This window comes from Taudactylus pleione, unplaced genomic scaffold, assembly GCF_031769625.1.
Source record: "Taudactylus pleione unplaced genomic scaffold, aTauple2 ptg000116l, whole genome shotgun sequence".
NCBI classification, from domain to species: domain Eukaryota; kingdom Metazoa; phylum Chordata; class Amphibia; order Anura; family Myobatrachidae; genus Taudactylus; species Taudactylus pleione.
This window is the reverse complement of record NW_028284518.1, coordinates 24,929,623-24,945,258: the sequence shown is the minus strand read 5'-3', so window position 1 is coordinate 24,945,258 and position 15,636 is coordinate 24,929,623.

Sequence of the window (15,636 nt, the reverse complement as noted above, 5' to 3'; positions counted from 1 at the left end):
AGGCATGACTGAGTTAATGAAACCTTTGATTTTTGATGGTTCAATGTACACAAACTTTGTCTAAGGCACAAATTATTAAGACTATTGTATAAAAATACCTTCAGTGTGTATAAGGTGTATATGAAACATAAATTAATTTCATTTTTGTACACAAACTTTGCTTGAGCCACAAAATTATTAAAAATATTGTATAAAATTACCTGCAGGCTGTGTGTATAAAGGTGTATATAACACATAAATGCATTCTGTGTGTATATTGGGGTCCCATTCCCAAGATATTTCATTATGATATGCAAATATCCCAAAATACGGAATATTCCGATATCCAAAATATCCCTGGTCCCAAGCATTTTGGATATGGGAGACTCTACCTGTACTGGACATTACAGTGGTCGCTGCATGTATATGAAAATGTAATGAAAATCACATGATTAAATGCTTGCACATTTTAGGCTGCATGCAAATTATGTTTATCTTAATGTTAGCAATGCCTCCTCCAGCTGCAGTCAGATGGTTAGATTTTGAGATTTGAACCAAGACATTCATAACCTCTAAAATGGCAAAAGGGGGGTTCAGGCGCTTTCACAGAACTTTTAAAAAGAAGCAACAATACCAACCCCTAAAGTTACAACAATGCAATTGTAAATATACTATACAGGTACTTGCGACCCGCCCTGGCTTCGCATGGGAGCAATTTTAAGTTTGCGGCTATAGTCTTTTTTTATTATATTTTTTTTAACCAAGGTTTTATAAGATTGCCTTGTAGTTGACATTAGTCGTTTTTGCTCCTGCCGTCAACGTGAAAGGATTTAGTTTTGATGTGACACATAAAAGGGCCATGTAAAGTTGTCCATGAGAGAGAGTCTCCAAGTTAAGTGTCTGTCCCCGTGCTTTATTTATTGTCATACCAAAGCAGACTCTTACCGGGAATTGGACTCGTTTTAAATTAAAGAATTGTTTTTCACTTAAATGAAATAGGAAAAGTAAAAAAAAGGGAAAAACTTACATTTTGTATCGGTAAACAGGGCTTGCATAAGTTTTCTGGAGAAACTGAATAATACGTTTCACTCTCTAAATGGAATAAAATAAAGATGTATCGCAAGAATGGATTTAAACGGTTTAGGCAGCGTAAGCCAAGAAAGTTCTCGGACAGTTTTTTTCATGGATTTGCTTTCACTAAAGCCCGTCACTGCTCGGCTCCCTTTTGGCATACATTAATACATTAATGTTTCATACACCTAAACCTTCCTCAACACATGCTCTATAGAATAGTGAAAACTACATCAAATCCGGCCAGTGGTTCTTGAGATTAGCCCAAACATACAGATGCCAACCAGGGACTTTATTATATATTATGTAAAGATGAATTCAGAATGTTGTGTCAGAGGCTCTGTAATATGTGGTCTATTCAGTAATTGTATAATTTTTCTTGCATTGTTATGAGTGTTTTTGTTGACCTGTTAAAATAAAGAATTATTTAATTTAAAACAAGACAAAAACAAACAAACACAGCCATAGGAACCATGTCGAGAAGATTCTCCGTGCCATCCTCCAGTTTCAGAATCTGAAACCAAAAAGTCATGATGTCTCTCAAATTTCAATGTACAGTTCAGAAATCTGTTACTTCAGTGGTTCCCAAACTGATACTCTAGGGTGCCGTAATTCAAGAGCGTTCGGGAACCATTGAATTACTGGTTAAGCAAAACAGGTACTTCAGCTTACATTTCAAGGCCAAAGATAAAGTCCTAATGGGATCCAGCAGATGTAGTGTAAAAACTCCTTTGAATATCTACAGCTTCTGGTTTACTAGGACTTGGCACCAACTACTTTGGGGGGGGGGGGCGGGGGGGGGGGTACTACAATTATGCAAGACAATTATATTAAATATAAATGTGGCATTCCGTTCGGTTTGATAGTAACACCCCTGCATCAGAGTAAAGCAATTGAGTGCGCACCTTCTGCGCTTATAGATTTATTTTTACAACCTCACGTTGTGCACCTGAGGTCCTATGCTGGAGAAATAAAACATATTCTAATCAAATAAAATTGCATAGAAAAGTATGTATTGTGTTTTTTTTACTCTAGATGTGGAGTTATAATATTCTAACTTCCCTCATGGCAAGGGTATTTTTGCAGTAGAGACATTTTTGTCTTTGGACAGTGGGATCTCAGGCAAGCAGCAGGAGTTAATTTTAGCTATTTTGTTTATACTGTCATACAATTATTTTCTTTTTGATGGGGACTTTTTTTCTTCATGTACTTGGAACGGTGATGGGGACCAGGTTTGCACCAAGTTATGCCAGTTTGTACTTGGGACAATTTGAACAACAGTGCATTTGGGTATGTCTCTTTTGGTGCGCACTTGGTCCTCTATAACCATTTCATTGATGATTTCTTTATTATCTGGGACAGAGATTCATCCTCAGCACTTAGTTTTGTTGAGCACCAATACTCTAATTCCTTTTATTTAAAATTCACTCACACGTTTAATCACACGTACACTGACTTCTTGGATGTCGCCCGGGCTTTAAGTGATGCAAGGATTGTTTCATCCAGCTACTGCACGGACATAGACACCAGGAACTATTTACACTGTAATTACGGACACTATAGCCCAAGGATTTTTAATATTCCCAAGGGTCAGTTCTCCCAACTAAGTGGAAATTATATAGAACTTGGTACATATGATGTACAAGCCTCAGATATATGGATGAGTTTTATTGGGAGGGGTTATTTGGAGAAAAAATAAGAAATGCCTATATGGTAGTAAGAGCCCTAGATAGAACACATGAAAATGGACACATCCCCTTCATCCAAGAGTAGGTATGATCCAGATTCCATCATTTATTTCCGTATAATTTAAAATTACATATACTTAAGAAACGTATTACAAATAATTTCAGTATTCTTAAACAAGGTGAGGTGTTTTTTTTTTAATAATATTCTGAATTCCATACTAGCTCCCAGTCAATTGAAAGCTGTACCCAGCCAAATGAATACATCCTGGCTAGTTCACAAACAGAAGGTATAATATGATGCTGCATATTATAGATAGATTTGTATGACATGTAAATTCATCTCTAACAAGACCAAATCTATCACTAGTTTTGTTACAGGGGAAGAATTTAAAATTGAAAGTTTTATTAATTGCAAGACAACTATAGTGATCTGCATACTACAGAGCGCATACTTTGGAGTCTGGGGGTGTTGAATGAGACTACTGATTTTAGGGACTTCTAGATCTGTATGGCTCTTTTTACAATATCTAATTATCCATACTGTCCTATACCCCTTTTCTATCTGCTCCTTACATATTTCTTCATCCTAATATATTATTTTATCAGTATTCTCTCTGTCTCATCCAATCTCTTCCTTTTATATCTCCCATATGATTGCGGTTATGTATTTAAATGTTTTGCAATTTTTTTCTCTTTTTTTTAATGTCTCTTAATTTAATTAATGCTATATATAAAACTATAGTGACATCTGAATGGAAGTGATTATACTATAGGATAGTACTTTCTCAAGGATTTTCTTCTGAATAAAAGTGTAAATCTATGGACTTTCAATAAATGCTCCAGAAATTTAACAATTAGTGTATTTATAGCTATATACTTTACAACTTCTATTAGATTCAAAACACTATTTATTTTATAACAATCCGCATTGTGTATCTTTATATATAACTGTCTAGTATGTATGTACTTTAGGTGCAGTTGCTGTGTGCAATTAGTTATCTCAATTCTCATTCAACACCCCCCTAGTCTCCGGACTCTGCGCACTGCAGTACCTCACAATAGTGGTATTAAGAAAGTCAGGTGCACAGAGAAACTCATGAAAAGACATCCAGGATGGACATGAAACGCGGTGACTGTTATTTGTGAGCAGAGGATGGTGCTTTTAACTATTTAAAGTATGTTATGACTAGGATATTTTATTTCAGGATCTTTCTATCCTATCGTGGGGGACACTATCCTACAGCACTAATCACTATATTTGGGGCCTATTTCAGTACACCTGTTGTGGATGCACTGCAAACATCTGCTGAAGTCTGCCTAAATACAGGAGCCCGTCTGATAATTCAAGTGGAAAAGAGAGAAGTGTACAGATGGCTGCTGGCGTGCAGCAATCTCCTCCAGCAGGCATACATTGGTTAAGCCATATTGTGATTCTGGTATATAGATACAGTCCCTCAAACCAAGGAGGTCTTGATTGGAGTATTGTATAATACTTCTCTCCGACTGGAGAGTATTGTTTGTGGAATGTATGTTATATACATCAAGTTGTTATATCGTCCCTTTATTTTGGGACATGTGATTTACACAATTTCTGTGGTTGGCTGACTTCAAGTTTCCATTGTTTAATTTTAATCAGCCACAAAACTTGTGTAACTCACATGTCCCAAATTAAAGGGATGATATGGCAAGCATATATATACATTAATTTTTGATTTAATGTCATTTATATATCATTAAATGTATACAATTATATTTGTATAAAAAATATATTGAAAAAAGCTGTTTCTTACCTTATTGAAGAGTCACCTATAAAGCTGCATACACACACAACGATTTAGTTAATGAACGATTTTAGTAAACTATTTTCTACCTTGAAAAAATGAACTAAAATAGTTTACTAAAGTTGTTCATTTACTATGTTCATTTAAATGTAATGAACGATTTTTATGAACTACAAATGATTTTTGCATATTAACTTAATGAAAATCGTTGAGTTGACAAGTCTGACTGAACTACAAATGTGAACACGCATGAACAATAACCGTTCATCGTTTGACTCAAAGTGAACGATTTTTTTAAACGATAATCGTTCAAAAAATCGTTGTGTGTGTATGCACCTTAAGTATTAGTGCGGGTAGTAAATAATTTTTTCTGTTTCATATTCAATTTTGGGACTAGCTGGTACCTCTCCATGAACCTGTTATTATTGCACCTGAATTACTAGCATGATACCCCTAGACTTTGTTTGAAGGGCACATGAAGTAAGCAGGGATATACAGAATAATTTACCTGGAGTAATGGCAGCAGGCAAGGTAGAAGTTAATAGCTGAGGCAAACAGATGCAGGTGTGTGTTGGAGTCTGCTGCTGGAAACTAGCTTGAAGACCTGCAATAAACTGGCACAGATGGAAATGCACAGAAACAGACAGGATGCAGATCTGGATAGTAGCAGGCCAGCTTTTCAGGGTGCAGGCTGGAACAATGCTGAAGCAGCTATGCTGGATGTGGACTTGGTTGTGCAGGCCAGCTACTCAGGATGCAGGTAGGAATAATGTTGGACCTACAATGCTGGATATATGACAATAAATTGATTTGGATCGGCGCTTGCTTTATTTATAAGGCAAGTGTAAATAAACAAGGTGCTGCAAATCCCAATGTTACACTACCCAGGTCTAACTATATCAATGGCAAAAGGAAATGACTCGTGTGAGCTCACACATGTGTCAAAGCGGGACTGTGCTCCGGAAATGGTGCATGAATGATGCCATATATAAATGACTGAGTCTGAGAAACTCTTGATCCTACCGTATATTATTTTTATTAGTTATTCTATAGGTGCTGTGAATCACAAATTGTGATGATTGCAGATATCATATACAATAATTGGAGGGGAAAGGTAATGTATAGGATTAAAAGTGGATGAAGAAATAAATCTCTACTAATCTGGGGTCAGTGGTAGGATAGCGTTCAGTAACTGGCAAAACAGGCAAATGCAGGGTACAGAGGGAGGGCGTCCCACACCCCACTGTACCTCAAAATACAAAAACAGTCAAAGTCTAAAAGAGGGTCAAACCTGAATGGTAAATGTAATCAGACCAAAAAGGTGGTCCGTGAATAGTCTAATAATAGATGATAGATAAAAGTCCTGGTGAGGCCTCATCTTCTGATGAACACAATCTGTTCCTGATCCTGTTTCGTTCTGCCCTGGGAGTCCCAGCTTCCTCTCAGTCTCCGCCGATGGTAGGGCCGTATTCCAGCAACTGTTATGCAAACAGTTGCAGGCTTGGTCCCCACAGAGTCCGTACGCCGAATCCCATGCAGCACCGCGATCTCGCGATAGGTCATGGGCTGTAAGGGAAGCTGACGGCTCCAGACTGATGTGCGCTCAACTCACCCGATTGCGGAGACTCCGGCGTGTAGAGGGGGGGCGCGGGTCACGGTGATGGCAGAGATGTGTAATGTTCCTTTGGTTCTTCGTGCTTCTACGTGTGTCGGCTAACAGCCTTCCTTAGGGAGTGATATTGACGCCATCTTGGAGGTGGAATATGAAGTGTGTTGGGCAGGGCTCGGTCTCTGATGCGGGCCTACGTCATAGTAAACAACCTGTTGCCATAGTTACTTAGCGTGATAGTAGAGGGTAGAGCAAACTTGGGGAAAGGAGAACCTATACATCCTGGAAACCATAAATGGAAAAAGGGGAGGTGTAAAATGTACTTATCATAATGAAATGAATTGTGGCCAGTCTTGTTATGGACACATAAAAACACTATTGATGATGAGTATTAGGAGTAAATAAAAGATGTACTATGTCCCAGAAAAATGAATGAATCTATGATTATGATAATAGATGATAGTACACTTTATGTTGTACAGTGGGATGGACTGTAGTGATAAGACTGAACATACTGATATGGTACAATTGCATGATTATATATAGAAAGCAGTCGGTATACAGATACTCGACTGTTAGGTGTACAAAGAATTTAATAGAATGTCTAGAAATAAAACTGTTGAACCTGTAATGCTGGATATGGGCTTGGTTGTAGCAGGCCAGCTACTCAGGATGCCAGTGGGAATAATGTTGAACCAGTAATGCTGGATATGGGCTTTGCTGTGGCAGGCCAGCTACTCAGGATGCAGGTAGGAATAATGTTGGACCTACAATGCTGGATATGCACTTGGTTGTGGCAAGCCAGCTACTCAGGATGCAGGTGGGAATAATGTTGAACCTGTAATGCTGGATATGGGCTTGGTTGTGGCAGGCCAGCTACTCAGGATGCAGGTAGGAATAATGTTGAACCTACAATGCTGGATATGGATGTTATTGTGGCACGCCAGCTACTCAGGATGCAGGTGGGAGTTTGTAACAGAACCAGTACTTGATATGGTTGAGCTGACAGGCGGATGGAGTTTGTAACAAAACCAGTACTTGAAATGGTTGAACTGGCAGTCGGATGCAGGTTGAAGTTTGTAGCAGAACCAGTACTTGATATAGTTGAACTGGCAGAATGAATCCACAGGTACACGCTGGGACTAGACACAAACCGGAGGTGACACAGAAGGTAAGCTGGAGGGTCTTGGCAAGGCACAGACATGGAGCTGGGATGGACACTGGAACAGGGCAGAATCCAGCAGGTCACAGGAGTAGGACTGGCAGGTACAGGACACTGAGGACTGTGTCTGGGAGCAAAGGTATACAATGGCAGGATACTGGACACAGGAATAAAAGGTTCAGGAGCAAGGAACTGCACAGCTTGCAGCGACCATGTGAACATCCACTAGGTGCAGAAACTTCGTAATATCACCGGCAAGCAGGAACTGACCAGAATCCCTAATGAAGGAAGATGTCCAGGTAGCTAGAATAACAACTGAGAGCCAATCAGAGAGCTGCAGCGGCACATGTAAAGGCACCCATACATTAGCAATTGATTGCAGCAATTCTGCAATTTGCAATCGATTTTGCATAAAAATCTTTCCCTTTTTCAATCGATTGCAGAATTGCCACAATCGATTGTGTATAAAAATCTTTCCCTTTTTCAATCGACTTCAGAATTGCTGCAATCAATTGCTGATGTATGGGGGCCTTGACAGAACCGCTCTGTTATTTTATATTTTAACCCATATGGACTTTTTTCATATATGTCTTTTAACAGCATCCAGTTGCATTTTTTGTTATCATTTATTGTTATGGTGCAACACGTGTTCGGCAGTGCCTTACAAAACACATAAACAAATAGGTAACCAGTGACTTACAGTACAGTACAGTACAATACAATGCAGGACAAGTACATGTGTATACAGTGCATTGATACATTAGCGACCATAACACCCACATAGGCAGCAGAGCATAAGCAACCAAGTGTTAGGTGCCCTAGTGAGGAGTAAGAAGTAGATGAAAGTAAAGTAGGGAGAAGCACAAGAGGGTAGAGGGCCCTGCTCGTAAAAATTTACATTCTAAAAGGGGAGGGGCAGACATACAGGTGTGACACAGATAGGGCAGACGGGAAGGAAGAAACATGTAGCAGCAACTTAGGATGAGAGCTGGAAGGCTTTAATGAAGTAGTGGGTCTTGAGAGCCCGTTTGAATGATTCTAGAGAGGGGGAGAGTCTGATGGGGAGAGGGAGAGTGTTCCAAAGGCATTAAAAACTTTTATATGTGAAATAGCTTTAAAAAAAAGTACTTCAAACTCAATGATGCAAAGTTGTACAAATGTGAAAGAAAATTCCTGTATTTAGAACTTTAAATAAAGATTTTACATTTTGGCAGTTAGTTAATAACATAAAAGAAACTTTGCAATAACTTTTTGTCCTTTTCTTCTCCAAAACTTTATTGGTAAAGGGCAATTTTTTTTGTTAAACTATGTATTTTGGTTGCACCTCTCGCTTCCTTATTATTTGAATAGTGTATTAGGTTAGAGCTGACAAAGAAAAAAAAAAAAAAAAGCAGATAAAATAATAAAAGAAAACACGTCGTTTAGGTGTAACATCAAATGTGACACAACCCATTTTGTTTAACATATTTGCAAGTGCATCCTCTGCATGCCCAATGAGTGTGTTACTCTGTCTCCTTACTCTGTCCCGCACTCTTTTGTGGTGAATATTTCCAAATCAGCATCCTGGAGTTAAGATATTTGGGGAACGATGTTACAAAAAGTTAAGATGGCAGAATGTGACCAACGTGGAGCTGTGGGTTTATTTTCCTATTAATTTGGGTCATCATTGTCCAGTTATTGGCCTTAGCTAGAGAGAGGTCTCTAGCAGGGGCATAATTAGTGTAGGTATTTGAAGGACCCAAAGCAAAAGTGTGTAAGGGTCCCTATGTACCACCCAATGGTAAAATATGTATATAACATGTAGCTTTGTCAAGGAAGATGGACCCCCCTCAGCTCTGGGCCCCATAGCAGTGCACCCCATGCACCTATGGCAGTTATGCCCATGGTCTCTAAAGTCTAGAATATAGTCAGTGGCAGCTGCAGAACCTCTTAGGCAGCAAAGCTGACAATCGCCACTATTGCCAGGCATGTTTTATATCTATTTTATAATTTGTCAAAAGTGATTGGTGAGGGGGTGCATTCTCCAGCTGTAGCCATTAAACAAGTTGCCCCCTTCCTCTGGATAGTGGATGATGAGTGCATTTCCCAGCCCTGCCTATTATCACACAGGGGAAGTGTGTGTGTGAAGCTTCTTAAGCTGGGTACACACATAAAGATTTTCTGTCCAACCATCCAACTAGTTGATTGGTTGGAATGAAAATCTGGTAAGGTATAAAAGCAAATGACAATCAGCAATTTGCTCCCAAATGCCAGAAAATGGACAAAAACTGTTTGTTAAATGTTTGATCTAAAAAAATTTTTCAAACTTGTCTTACCGACCATTTTCATCTGTTTTCTGGCATTTAGGAGCAAATTGCTGATCATCAGTTACTCCCATACCTTACCAGATTTTCATTCCAACCAATCAACTAGTTGGATGGTTGGACAGAAAATCTTTACGTGTGTATGCAGCTAGTCTTTCCCTACCTGTGGTAGCAAATATTTGTCTCCCCCCACATATACTAAAACATATTAGTCAACAGCTACATCATAGAGTCCAGCCCTGATTAATTATTGCCCCCTCATTGCTATTTTTGTTTTGTCATGATAAGTCCGGTGGTGTGATATTATACAGCAAGACCAAGATCTCAGATATTGTGGTCTGCTGCTGTCTATTGCATAATCTGGTATTAAACCAACCTACCCAATTAGACTATGTAGTAGTCATTGAACAGATGCCATTGGTCTTGTTACCATTAGCGACTCTCAGAATACCAATTGGGAAAGTAAGGTGAAGCAGAGACTGATTTAACAACTATTTTACATGTAAGATTCTTGCCTTTGTATAATCATATTATGAATTCCAGTAGTGTTAGCTAGGTGTCTTGTTTTGGTGCATCTAATGTCTGTGCAGGTGGAACCAGGTAAGCTCTAATTAGCCTAAAAGTATGTCACAAACCGCATTATATGCTGCAGCAGCTGGGTCAGACTCCCTCTACCTGCAGCTTCTTACCTCCTGCAGTCTCCCCAGCTTCCATGTGCAGCATTCCCTCCATTGCTGGCTGCTGGGCGCAGCCATGACAGTCTGAATCGGGTGACTGTTCATTGACAAACAGGAGACCAGTTTGCTGTCACCTGATGTCTGCAGCTGGGTTGGGTATGAGATCCCGGCGGTCGGGATGCCGCTGATCAAAATACCAAAAGAGGCATACCGACAGTCAAAATCCTGACACCCATACATAAGAGAAAAGGTAAGACTAACCCCTAACCCTCTCATCCTGGTGCCTAACCCTAACACTCCCTCCACAGTGCCTAACCTAACCTCCCCCTCCCTGCACCATAAACCTAACCCTCCTCCCTAGTACCTAACCCTCCCCCTAATGCCTAACCCGCACCCTAACCCTCTCCCTAACGCCATATACTTACCTTCAGGATGCCGGCGGTCGGGATTCTGGTGCCGGAATCCCAACGCTGTCGGGATTTCGGCACCGATATTTCGCTCGTCTGCGTCCTGCATGCCAGGATGCTGACTACATCCCCTGCAGCCAATCCCTGCTCTCCCAGGGGTATATAGGGATTCTCTGAGCACTTTCCAGTGCAATGCTGTCCTCAGCATAGCTGTGTGATTTCATCTGAGTTCCTGCGGTTATTCCTGCAATTGATCTTCAGCGCAGATTTTCATCTCTGCAGCACTTGCTCCAATATCCAGTTCCATCCCGGTGATCCTGCACCATCAGTTCCAGTCTGATATCCTGCACCATTGGTTCAATCCTGGTGTTGTCCAGTCCAGTTTGATCTTCAGTGCAGATTATCATGCACCACTGGCTCCAGTATTCGGTTCAATCCCGGTTCCAGTATGCTATCCTGCATCATCGGTTCCAGTTCGATATCCTGCACCATCGGTTCCTTCCCGGAGATTCAGTCATTGCTGCCAGTACAGGGAAGCTGAAGTAGAGGACCGCGACCTGCACGTCGGGCGCAGCTAAGCCCAAACTCCCTTGCGGGGATCCCTGGTGTGTTATACTCCGCACCTCTGTTCTGGGTGTCAACCAATTCCCCAGTACTGTGCAGATCCTACAGCTTCAGACTATGGACCTCATTCAGACCCGCTCACAAGCGGCCGCATCTGCGCATGCGCAAGCCCCGGAGCGAGAGAGAAATTCTCTCGCTCCGGAGCTCATTACAAAAGGGGCTGCTGTCGATGTTGATCGACAGCTTGCCCCGTTTTGTAGGCATGGCGGGGGGGTGGTTTCACAAACCGAGGCGTTCCTTAAGTAACACACCTGCCATTTTGTGGGCGGCAACACTGACTTCAGCAGTGATATCAGTGGGGAGCTCTCTGGGGCTTGCGGTTGCCGAGACCCAACCTTAGGGTCTCGTCGCATGTCCCGATGGTCGCGTTGGTCTTGACCATCGCGACCATCAACCTGATTAGTGCTAAAGCTGTGGGTGGTAACCCACAGCTTAGCTAGCGACCAGGAGGCTGCACTTCAAAACCCAAGCGGCCGCGCACATTCAGAGCGACCGCTCACATTTTGCGAGCGTCTCTGAATGAGGGCCTATATCTCATGAGCCATAACTATACAAGACCATCCAGGTTTCCGATTCGTGCTCTAGAACCCATTCCAACCAGCAACTCCAGTCTGGCTCCAAAAACAAACACAAGCATGACAGTATTAAAATAAATGCAGGAAGATTGGGTACGTGAGCAGAATTTTTTTTATTTTAACAAGAAATAAAAGGACCACAACTGGTCTTCATTAACAAAAACAAGTTTCAATCAAGCTATATTATCAAGGAAATAACAAAACTCTTCATTAGAAAATATACAAGTCTTATGAGGCATATCAAAGAATGTGTCCTACATGATGTAGTGACATAAAGCTACAATATGTTTCTTTTTAGGAAGGGAGTCATGACCTGTCTCTAATGCAACCTTGGAGCTGGCTACCTCCATTCCTTACACCACACCTATTGAAAAGCTATTGGTGGTATGCTGCTTGCCAAAAATATTGACTTTAAATTCAGTACATGAGCAATATTTTGTGCCGATAAAGACACCACATTAATGTAAGCTCACATAATTTGTTCCAGCTTCATGCCAATACAGCGGTTTAAACTGGGCAGATGTTTATCCCTCTAGTACTTCAAATAACCTATTGATACTTTTGTTGGTACCATAGTGGATGCGTTGCCACCACCTAATCTGGTTTTATATGTTGCTGTTTTGGCAACTTTGGGTACTCATACAGTACATACTCTATTTGTGATCATAGAAGGTCACCAATAGCATTAGTCAGATCATGCAAAAGAAACACATGTTCAAAATTGACTTTCAAGCTACTTCCTCTTAGAAAGTGCTAGCCAGCTTGTGTAGGACCTAAGAAAGGAGAAGACACATGTTAATTGTGTACTTAGAAAATTGTGTGACACCTGTACCTTAAACAGAAAAAATATGCTTTGAGTTCACTTACCAAGTAATTCATCCTGAGAGCTGTGAAACATTATTTAGGCATTGTTTTTGAAGTTCTAAAGTGTGTAGGTGTGTTGTCACTTACCTTTTAAACATAGATTATTTGTAAATTTGAGGGTCTATTTATCAATCATCGTGATATCTGTTTGAGAAGTTTCTTCCAAAATAGTCTAAATTGTAACTGTTTTTCCCTTGCTTTCTTTTTTTTTTTTGCTTATTGTTAGGGATAGGCTAAAAGTCTGGTGTCGACATGTTAAATTACATCATTATGAGCATGTCGACATTGTAACCATGTTGACATATCGGTTGTGAACATACGGTCAATGTCGACGTTCAGAACTTTTCATACCACACTTTTCATACCACACCAGTGGTGCACAGCCTGCACCACTGAATCCCATAACTGGCATTTGTGCTTCACACATTTAGTTGCAGCGTGCTTGTCTAAGATCTGGTTGTAAAATGGCACAGTTCCTGAAACAAGGGCCACATTTTCATCTTAGGAGAAACATGTTTATCCCTCCCTGATTTTATCTTAGAAAGCTGGCTATCATGCTAAATTTACTGGGCCTCAGTCTCTTCTGACTCCATGTGCGCCTTCACAGTCTGTCTTCTCTCCCCCTCTATGTAAACACTAAACAGACAATCAAACGCAGAAAATAAAAGTAATGAGAAATGAGAATAACGTAAACACCTGTATGTTGTGCTCCAAAACAGATTCAAATGCTGCTACAGATCTACACAAAACATGACACTCACCACAAAATCATCACATAATGAACAAAATAAAATAAAAAGAGGTAGTGACTGTAAACCTAAAAGCACAAAATAATAAAATATATACTAACAATAGAATTATAATAAAAAATATTTCCTATATTCCAGCAATGGCCAGAAGTGACGTGGACTTAAATAACAACCGGAGCGGATGTGACTCCCATTCCCATATATATACCTTTTTAAATGCAGTGATAGTGCATGTATACAGGAAGTGATAAAAAAGGGGGCTGTCGGAAATAAATCTATATTATATAGATAGCTGAGTGGGAGAACAGAACATTCCAGCAGCCATATGGTTTGATGGATAAATGGCAATACATGCATAATTATGTGTTATTCATTGAGTAATGTGTATTGGATGTATCCCATTATATATATATATATATTCTTTTTATTAATTTTGTTATATTGTTTGTGTTATTATACATGTATTGGCATTTTTTTATCTAACAGTATGGCCTCTGCTGTTGTTTACATCCACATCACTTCCGACCATCTCTGAAATACCTGGAGAGGGTCATAATTTCTATGACTACACTTATGCTTACTTCCGCTCTCTCAAAATAAGTCGCTACGTTACTTTCGGCTATTGCTGAGAAGTCGGAGGGCTCTCTTTCTATGCTCCATTATGCACCATTGGAGTGTTTTTTGTTTTTTTTTCAATCTTTCTTTATTCATCAGAGCATAGAAAAACATCACAATTTAAGCTGATATTACATATAATATATATCAATCAATCATACAGTAACATGATTTATATACATAAAACAACTTCCCTGGACGTGGCCGGCTGGGACCCCCTCTCCCACCTCCCACAAAAATAGGATCAAATGTCTCTCTAATATCAACCCAGAGGGTTAAAAACTATCGGAGGGTCATTAAGCAATATAATTAATTGAAAATTTGATGTTTAATAGATGTAGATAGCGAATTTATAAACCTTTCCCATAACTGGAAAAAAGAAGCTGTTTTAGCTTCTTTTTGTAAAGTGGATTCTAACCAGTCCATCTGAAAGACATTAAATAATTTATTTTTAAATAGTGATATCGATGGAGGCAATTGGTTAATCCACATTTGGAGTATACTTTTATGGGCCACTGCAGAGATTATCATCAACAATTTCTTACTTTCAGGCGGAGCTCAAACATCAGGTGGTAAAATGCCCAATATTGCCCATTCCGCCGATAGGGGTAAATAGTTAACCAAGCAAAACGAGCCATATCTATTGACTGACGACCAAAACTGTCATATCAGGGGACATTCCCACATACAATCAGGCCCGCTGAGAGCCGCGGTGGGCCCAGGTAATAGGGGTTGTGGCCTAATCCCGGGAGGCGTGGCCACGCCCACTTCCCAGAAAAAAAAAGATATGCAGCGAGCGCGCTGGGGAGGGGGGAGTTCTGTGCCCCCTCAGCCCTGCTCAAAGCCAGGGGGGGCGCGATCAGTGTGATCGCTCCCCCCCACAGACATAGGAGACTGCTGCAGCAGCCACGAGCAGTCTGCACTGCAGCTCAGCACATGCTGTGTGCTGGGCTGCTGTGAGGGAGGGGGAGCGGTGCCGGGATCCTCAGGAAGCCCGGGCCCCGGTAATCTGTACCCGCTCCCCCCCCTCTCGGCGCCCCTGCATACAATGAACAAAATTTGCCTCTGCAGCACCACATTTAGGACAATTGCTAGTGTCCAACGCTCCCATCATAAACCTGCGGTGGGGGGAAATGTAGCCATTGTGGTAAATATTATAAAACATTTCCCTATACATACTCACTGAGAGCATAGATTGAGAATAAGAAAATTAATTCAATATTTTAGCCATAGATAAGTGAGGGAATAACTTTGACCAAGAAGAAAGACCTGTAGTTATTTTTTCATGATCCATTGGAGGATGAAGAATTTTATAATGTAGATATATCGTCCCTCCTCGACCCATAGGACGGGCCAATAAAAGATCCAGAGAGTTAGACCAGTCTGAAGGTGAGAACACCCTAATTACCGAGCTTACATAATGTTGAGCTTGATGGATCGCCCAAAGGTGAGATTGAGGTAGGTTATATTTAGTGGAAACGTCAGCCACCCATAACTGCTCACAAGTTTCATTGTCACCCAGCGCACGGACC